Genomic DNA, 7596 nt, shown 5'->3' on the forward strand with positions numbered 1-7596 from the left:
CCCCTTTGTGATGACAGGGGACTCTAGCAGCCATCAGAACGTCATCTCTTGAATAGTCAGGCATGCAAAATGCCTGTCTTGGTGGCAGAGATGCCTAGGTTTAGAAAAAAGAGAAAGAAAAGAAAACAAAGCATGGCACTTTGGATTTCATGTGACAGGTTCTTCCTCTTGCAACTAAGGAAGGCAATTTATATTCATCTCATTAGCAAGGCTCTTGTAATTGGGGGATATTAATTTTATTGCTAAACCTGACAAATATTTTACTCTCTCCTGTAGAGGGTAATTGCATCCCCAACAGCCTCTCCTTTGTGCCGCCAGATGGAAAGGATGTGTGTTTGCCATTTTCATTAATACAATTAGTCCCTCAGCATCTCGGCTGCTCCCTCCCTAGCTTCACACTGCCTGGGTCCTGGAGGAGGGAGAGTAGGAGGAAGGAGAGGAGGAGGCCAGTCTGACTAGGACTTAGGTGCTGAGGAGGCTGTGGCCAGGGGTTGGCAGGGAGCTGCTGAGAAACTGTTGAGAGCCAGCTAGAACAGCGCCTGGAGGCTGCCAAGCACTAAACCACAACAACAACATCACCGCTGCCGCCACCACTGACAACTGTGTGGTTAGGGAGCAACAAATCAGTAGGCTGCCTAGAACTCCCTGGGGCGTCATCACGATCCCAGAAGGGCGTGCATGCACATGTGGACGCCTCTGCTACCCTGCCTCCAGGATTGTTTGCCTGACTATGCTCCTGCTGCAGCTGCCCTCTGCTTGCTTGTGCTCTGTGCTCCAGTCTGTCCGTGCAGGCTGTTAGGAGGGCCTGGGAGCAGCTTCGGAAGGAGCAGGGTTGCGTGTTCTCTCTTCCTTGGGAAATGGTATTAAACACCGTGCAGTTATTGCCTGGTCCTCTGCATGTGCACCCAGATCAAATTCCTTCTTGCTTTCCCACGCCAAAGGCTGCTAACTGTTCCGAAGTTTTACGGTGCTCTTTCCTACTCAGCCACCGTAGTGAGGCTCAGCTGGTTGCAATCTCTGTTTATGCATTTCTTGAAGAGGTGGACATGATGGCTGAAGGCACAGGGTACATCCACTCACAGGACGCCAAACGAAAGGGACAGTGTCCTATGTGGATCAGCCCACCTTCAGGTGTTGGTCAAGGGTGTCCTGGAGACCCTGAAAATAATACAGGCTATTGTTACTGCTTTTGTTTGAACACCTGAGCCATGTGGTAAGACTTTGCCACTGAGGACACCACACAATATGGCTACAGGACAATGAGCAATCAAACCAATACTGACTGGGACACTTTCTCCCTATCTACCAGCACCTAAAGCGGCTATACAGGCTGTTGTAGAACAAAAGCCATCAGAAGTGCTAGCCAGTTGTGAATTATAACAGTGACAAGCGTGGCAAGAGAAGGTCATGAGTGCAGCAGTGCATGAAAACCAACTGAGTGGATTTCAGGCCCGCTTTTCAGGAGACGTGTGTGCCCAGCACTGTAATCTATCCAGTAGCCAGGAATAAAGTTACTACTAGTATTTTACTGAATGAGCATAGTACCAACTCACCCTCTCTATGGGCATCTCTCTATCAATAGATTGACTAGGGCAGCTCAGACCTCACCAGGGACGTTTCCTTGTGTAGTGAATAGCTCTTACTGCAAAAATCTGTAAGTGTTTGAAATGTAGAGAATAATGGAGCAGTCGGTCACAAATGAGACCTCTAACTCACCCCCTTTCCTCCCCAGGCTCAGGGACCACGGTGAAAGAGGAGGCAGAAAGATTAAAGGGAGTAATAGAGGGAAGTGGTGCCTTGTGGACATGATGGGGTCACTACACCTATACACTCATAGCCACTGTAGTCGCCTATACAAAACCCATTCGAAATCAAGCCAGTCAACGGGCCAAGGACTGATTGGCAAACCTACTTTTGGCTGAGAAGCTATCGACAGTTGATGGCTTCTAGCTGAGTGATAATACACTTTACTCAGTGCTGTGGTTTCTGGTAGGTCCACTGTGGTCCAGGGTTTGGCTCTATACCCACGAGTATATGATGAGCAACACAAATTGCAGTCAGTGGTCTATTACAAAAACAGAAAACAGGCAGGAGGCAGAAGGTAGGAGTGTCAGAGAGGAGATGTATCCAGGAAAGGATAGATATGATTGAATATGATGAAGGATGAATCACACATATGTATGAAAGTCTCAAAAAATTTTAAAAATTAATCAAGATGTATTTACCTTAAAAACCAGGGAGGTGGGGGTGGAGGGATAGCTCAGGGGTTTAGAGCACTTGCTGATCTTGCAGAGGGCCTCAGTTTGATCCCCAGGACGCAGATGATTCTTCACAACCATCTGTAACTCTAGTTCCAGTGTACTCCCTTGTCTGGCTTCCTCGGGCACTGCACACATGTGGTACGAATGCTTACACACAGTGAAACACTCATACACATAAAAAAACCTTTAAAAGCAAGGCAAATAAAACCAAACCAAAAGCACAGTCACAATCTTAGAAAGCACATGTACAGTCCACCGGCTGTTAGCTAGTGCTTCCTCTGACTGTCACTGGTATTCTGGAGACTGATGGCTTAAATGACGAGTGTTTATGGCTCCTAGTTCTGGAAGTTGAAAGACCAAGGTCCAGGTGCTGGCTAATCCAGCATCCCTGGAGAGGGCTGTCTTCCTGGTCTGGACTACTGTCTAATAGTCTTCCCTGTGTAACCTCCCATGTTGAGGAAAGATAGGTGCAAAGCTAGCCCTATTTGCTTTTTTGTTTGTTTGTCTTTTGAGACAAGGTCTCATCATAAAACCCACACTGGCTTGAATCTCACTATGTAACCCAGATTGGCCTAAAACTTGTGAATGATCCTACTGCTTCTGTTTCCCAGTGCTGGGACTACAAGCATGGACCACCAGGCCTTTCTTCTTATAAGGTCACTGATCTCACCACGAGGGAATCACCCTCAGGGCTGAACTGCCTCTAAGACCCCATCTTAAAATAACATCTCGGGGTTGGGGATTTAGCTCAGTGGTAGAGCGCTTGCCTAGCAACCGCAAGGCCCTGGGTCTGGTCCCCAGCTCCGAAAAAAAAGAAAAAAATATTAAAATAACATCTCACTAAAGAATAGGGTTCAGTATGGGGGGAAGCCAAGCACAAGCACTTCCCATCTGTTCACACTTGTCAGGAAGGCTGGGCGTGAATGTTTTTAACCTGGCCATAGCCAGAGGTAAGGCAGATATGATGGGGTAGCTATCCTCTCCTTTCTTTGGCCTCTCAGTGCTGATTTGGGAATCAATAGAAAAGAATCTCAGGGGCCTGGAGAGGTGGCTCAGTGGTTAAGAGAACTGGATGCTCTTCCAGAGGCCCCAGGTTTGGTTCTTAGAACCCAGAAACTAACTCCCAACCAACCATCTGTAACTCCAGATTCAGGGGATCCATTTGATACCCTCTTCTGGCCTCTGTGGGCACACATTTATCCAGGCACACACAATCTTACATAAGATAAATGAATGAACAAATAAGTAACTATTAAAAGAAAAAGATTCTCAGAAGTCAGCTCTACACAGCAAAGTTCTGCTCCTATCAGAAAGTCCAACTTTCAGGAAATTTTTTATTTTGGAATAGAAAATGTTGCAGAATATTTGTATCATAAATGTTGAGTGTTCAAAAATCAATGTTTATACTGATTTAAACATTATACTAGGGGCTGGGGATTTAGTTCAGTGGTAGAGCGCTTACCTAGGAAGCGCAAGGCTCTGGGTTCGGTCCCCAGCTCCGAAAAAAAGAACCAAAAAAAAAAAAAACCATTATACTATGCTTGCATATATTGAAAAATCACACGATTGCCCATAATATGTGCAATTTTATGTTTCTAGGGATAGTTAAAAGCAAGTTAAATGGACAATGTGGCTTACACTTAAAATTGGGAGGAGACTTGCTATTAGTCCAAGGCTAGCTTGTGCCGTATGCAGCAAGACCCTGTGTCGAAAAACCAAAACAAGATTTTTACAACATGCAATAAAATAAATGATCCTCGGATACATCATGTAGAATGGGCCACAGCCACTCCACCATGCAAATGTTTCACCAAGGACATTGAGTTCCTTTTCCTCATTTCAGGCTATTGTCTGACGTCATTTTAGGCACTGATTTCCTTCCAGCATGTGCTTCTATACCTCTTCCTTCACTAAGCATCTTCCCTTCACTACAGCCGTGCAAACAAAACAAAACAAAACAAACAGAACAACAACAACAACAACAACACCTACCATTATAGGGCCGAAGGCTCTTTGTCGGCACCAGTTTGACTTCACCGTTTTCAATGCGTTGTGTAGCTGTTTTCTTTAGCAATGGGGCCTTGCTGTTGGTTTGTGCAACCTATAGTCCTGCAACCACAGCTTGGGTTCTTTAGGGATTCTCATGGGACCTCTTTGGCTAGGAACTCAATTAAATGTAACCCAGTCCTGGCGGGAAGCTTCATTTGGTGACAGGAGATGGCCAGTTGGACTCTGTCTCTTCAGTGTTTGGCCATTTCATTTGGGTCACCTTTATATTGTATGTATTTTAGGAAGCTTCTACTGTATTAGGTTTCGATACCACCACCCACATGGCCATTATTGTTAGCTCGCTCTCTCTCTATTTCCTCCCTCATCCTCCATTCTCATTCCCCACATGATCTTCCTGTTCCAGCCCTTCCACCCATTCGTAACTATCTCTCTTCTTTTCCAAATGAGATTATCTGCCATTCCTAGTCCCTTACTCTTTGCCTAACCATTGTGGTCCTATGGATGGTAGTGGATCATTGACTTAACAGGTAATATCCACATATAAGTGAGTACATACTATATTTGTCTTTCTGGGTCTGGGGTATCTCATTCAGGATGACGTTTTCTGGTTCTATCCATTTACTAGTGAGTTTTATGATTTCATTTTTAGTGGCTGAATAATACTCCATTATACAAATGTACCACATTTTCTTTATCAATTTTTTTTTTATCGAGGGACATCCAGGTTGTTTCCATTTTCAGGCTATTATGAATAGAACAGTAATGAACATGGCTAAGCAGGTGTCTCTGTGGTAGGATGAAGCATTCTTTAGGTGTATGCCTGAGAGTGGTATAGCTGGATCTTGAGGTAGATAGATTCTCATTTTCCTGAGGAATCACAACGCTGATTTTCATAGTGGCTGCACAACTTTTCACTCTCACTAGCAATGGAGGAGTACTCCCCTTACTCCACATCCTCAGGAGCATGAACTGTCATTTGATCTTGGCCACTCTAACATGTAAAAGATGAAATCCTGCAGTAGTTTTAATGTGCATTTCCTGGAGGCATAAGGATCTTGAACAGTCCCTTCAGTGTTTCTCAGTCACGTGAGATTCCTAAATTGAGAATTATGGTTAGGTTATTTGTTATCTTGATATCCAGTTTTTTGAGTTCTTTATATATTTTGGATATTAGCCCTCTATTGATAAAACCCGCCCCCCCCTTTCTGTCTGTTTCTACTTTGTCTGAATGACCATGTCCTTTGCCCGGTCCCATTTGCTAATTGCCGCTCTTAGTGCCTGTGCAGACAGTGTTTTGTTCAGAAAATATTTCCAGCACCAATGAGTTCAAGGCTCTCTGTCTCTCTCTGTCTTTGCCTCTGTCTCTGTCTCTCTGTCTCTGTCTCTCTCTGTCTCTCTGTCTCTCTCTCTCTGTGTGTGTGTGTGTGTGTGTGTGTGTGTGTGTGTTCCCATATGAAGCTTAAATTTCTCTTTTCAGGATCTGTGAAGAATTGTATTGGAATTTTGATGGGGATTGTGTTGAATCTGTAGATTGCTTTTGGGAAGATGGACATTTTTACTATGCTAATCCTTCCACACTATGATCATCTTTCCATCTTGTGATATCTTCTTCAATATCGTTCTCCAGAGACTTGAAGTTTTTTTTTGTTTTTTGTTTTTTTATCATACAAGGCTTTCACTTGCTTGGTTAGAGTTACACCAAAATATCTGACATTATTCGAGGCTATTCTGGAAGGTGTTGTTTCCCTGGGTTCTTTCTCAGTCTATTGGTCATTTGTATATAGGAGAGCTACTGATTTTTGCGAGTTAATTTTGTATCCAGCTTCTTTCTGAAAGTGTTTATCAGCTGTAGGAGCTTCAGTTAATTTCTTAATGTCTTTGGTCCTCTGAGAAGAATATGGATGTCTTAGTCAGGGTTTCTATTCCTGCACAAAGCATCATGACCAAGAAGCAGTTGGGGAGGAAAGGGTTTCTTCAGCTCACACTTCCACATTGCTGTTCATCACCAAAGGAAGTCAGGACTGGAACTCAAGCAGGTCAGGAAACAGGCGCTGATGCAGAGGCCATGGAGGGATGTTACTTACTGGCTTGCTATGCTCATTTAAAATGCTCTTCATAAGACCTAACCAGAGAACAAAGTCTATAATGGCTATTTCTGAGACTTCCTTTGTCAAAGCAATTAATATAAATCCCTTTACCTTAGCTTCAGGTACACTCTTCAGACAAGTGCAAAAAGTAGTCACATTTTTTCACTAAAATATCAGAAAAACAGTCTCTAGGCCACATATTGAAATTCTCCACTGAAACCCTTTGGGCCAGATTCCCACAATTCAAATCATTCTCAGTAACAAAGTCTTCCATATTACTACTAGGATAGCCCATTAAGTCCCATTTAAAGCATTCCACTGCTTTCCAAATCCAAAGTCCCCAAATCCACATTCTTCCAAACAAAAGCATGGTCAGGTCTATCACAGTAATATCCCAGTCCCTGGTACCAACTTCTGTCTTAGGGTTTTACTGCTGTGGACAAACACAGTGACCAAGGCAGCTCTTATAAGGACAACATTTAATTGGTGCTGGCTTACAGGTTCAAAGGTTCAGTCCATTATCATCAAGGTGGGATCATGGCAGTGTCCTGTTGTTGTAAAAATATAAAAATAAAAATAGTAACGGTGTCTTTTACCCCGCTAGCTCTGTACCACGGTGCCCAGATATCTGCTAGATATCTTGGCGGAAACACATCCCAGCCGCACTTTCCTACACTGAAACCCCCACATAAAAGAACACACAACACAATAACCTTTGACCCAAATGGTGAGATATAATTGTCCACTTAAACATACAAAGCCCAGTACCATCCATCCCTTGAGAACATTAATAACAACCTGTAAACACACAGAGCAGAATCTTAACATCACCTGCCATGGCTTCTCCCCTCTCTCCGTCTCCTCTTCTCCTCTCTCCCTTAGTCTCCTCCTCTTCCTTCAAACTTCTCTCCCGCCCATCCTTCCTTCTCCTCCAATGACAGGCCTCCTTCTATCCTGTACCTGCCTCACCTGTGACATCATCCTACAGTGTCCAGGCAGGTATGGTGCAGGAGGAGCCCGAGAGTTCTACATCTTCATCTGAAGGCTGCTAGCAGAATACTAGTTTCTAGGCAGCTAGGACAAGGCTACTAAAGCCCACACCCACAAAGCCACACCTACTCCAACAAGGCCACACCTCCCAATGATGCCACTCTCTGGGCCAAGCATATACAAACCATCACAATGGCCAAGCAGCCATGGATCAAAACACATACAGCATAGCGATTACTTTTCTACTG

At 44.1% G+C, this 7596-nt stretch overlaps 1 long non-coding RNA gene across 4 annotated transcripts; it reads right to left on the reverse strand.

The window, feature by feature from the left end:
• Positions 1-217: 217 nt before the first annotated feature.
• LOC108351844 (uncharacterized) lies at positions 218-7596 on the reverse strand. Of its 4 annotated transcripts, none has more exons than XR_010054351.1 (5): positions 7328-7594; positions 6255-6393; positions 2226-5366; positions 1913-2065; positions 218-1158 (listed from the first exon to the last, which is right to left on the reverse strand). It is a non-coding gene; the product is annotated as an uncharacterized LOC108351844 (long non-coding RNA). The 4 variants fall into 4 exon arrangements; XR_010054352.1 differs by having other exon boundaries at positions 2226-2386; positions 4254-6393; positions 7328-7587; XR_010054353.1 differs by lacking the exon at positions 6255-6393 and having other exon boundaries at positions 7328-7596.

Source organism: Rattus norvegicus, chromosome 8 (genome assembly GCF_036323735.1).
Source record: "Rattus norvegicus strain BN/NHsdMcwi chromosome 8, GRCr8, whole genome shotgun sequence".
NCBI classification, from domain to species: domain Eukaryota; kingdom Metazoa; phylum Chordata; class Mammalia; order Rodentia; family Muridae; genus Rattus; species Rattus norvegicus.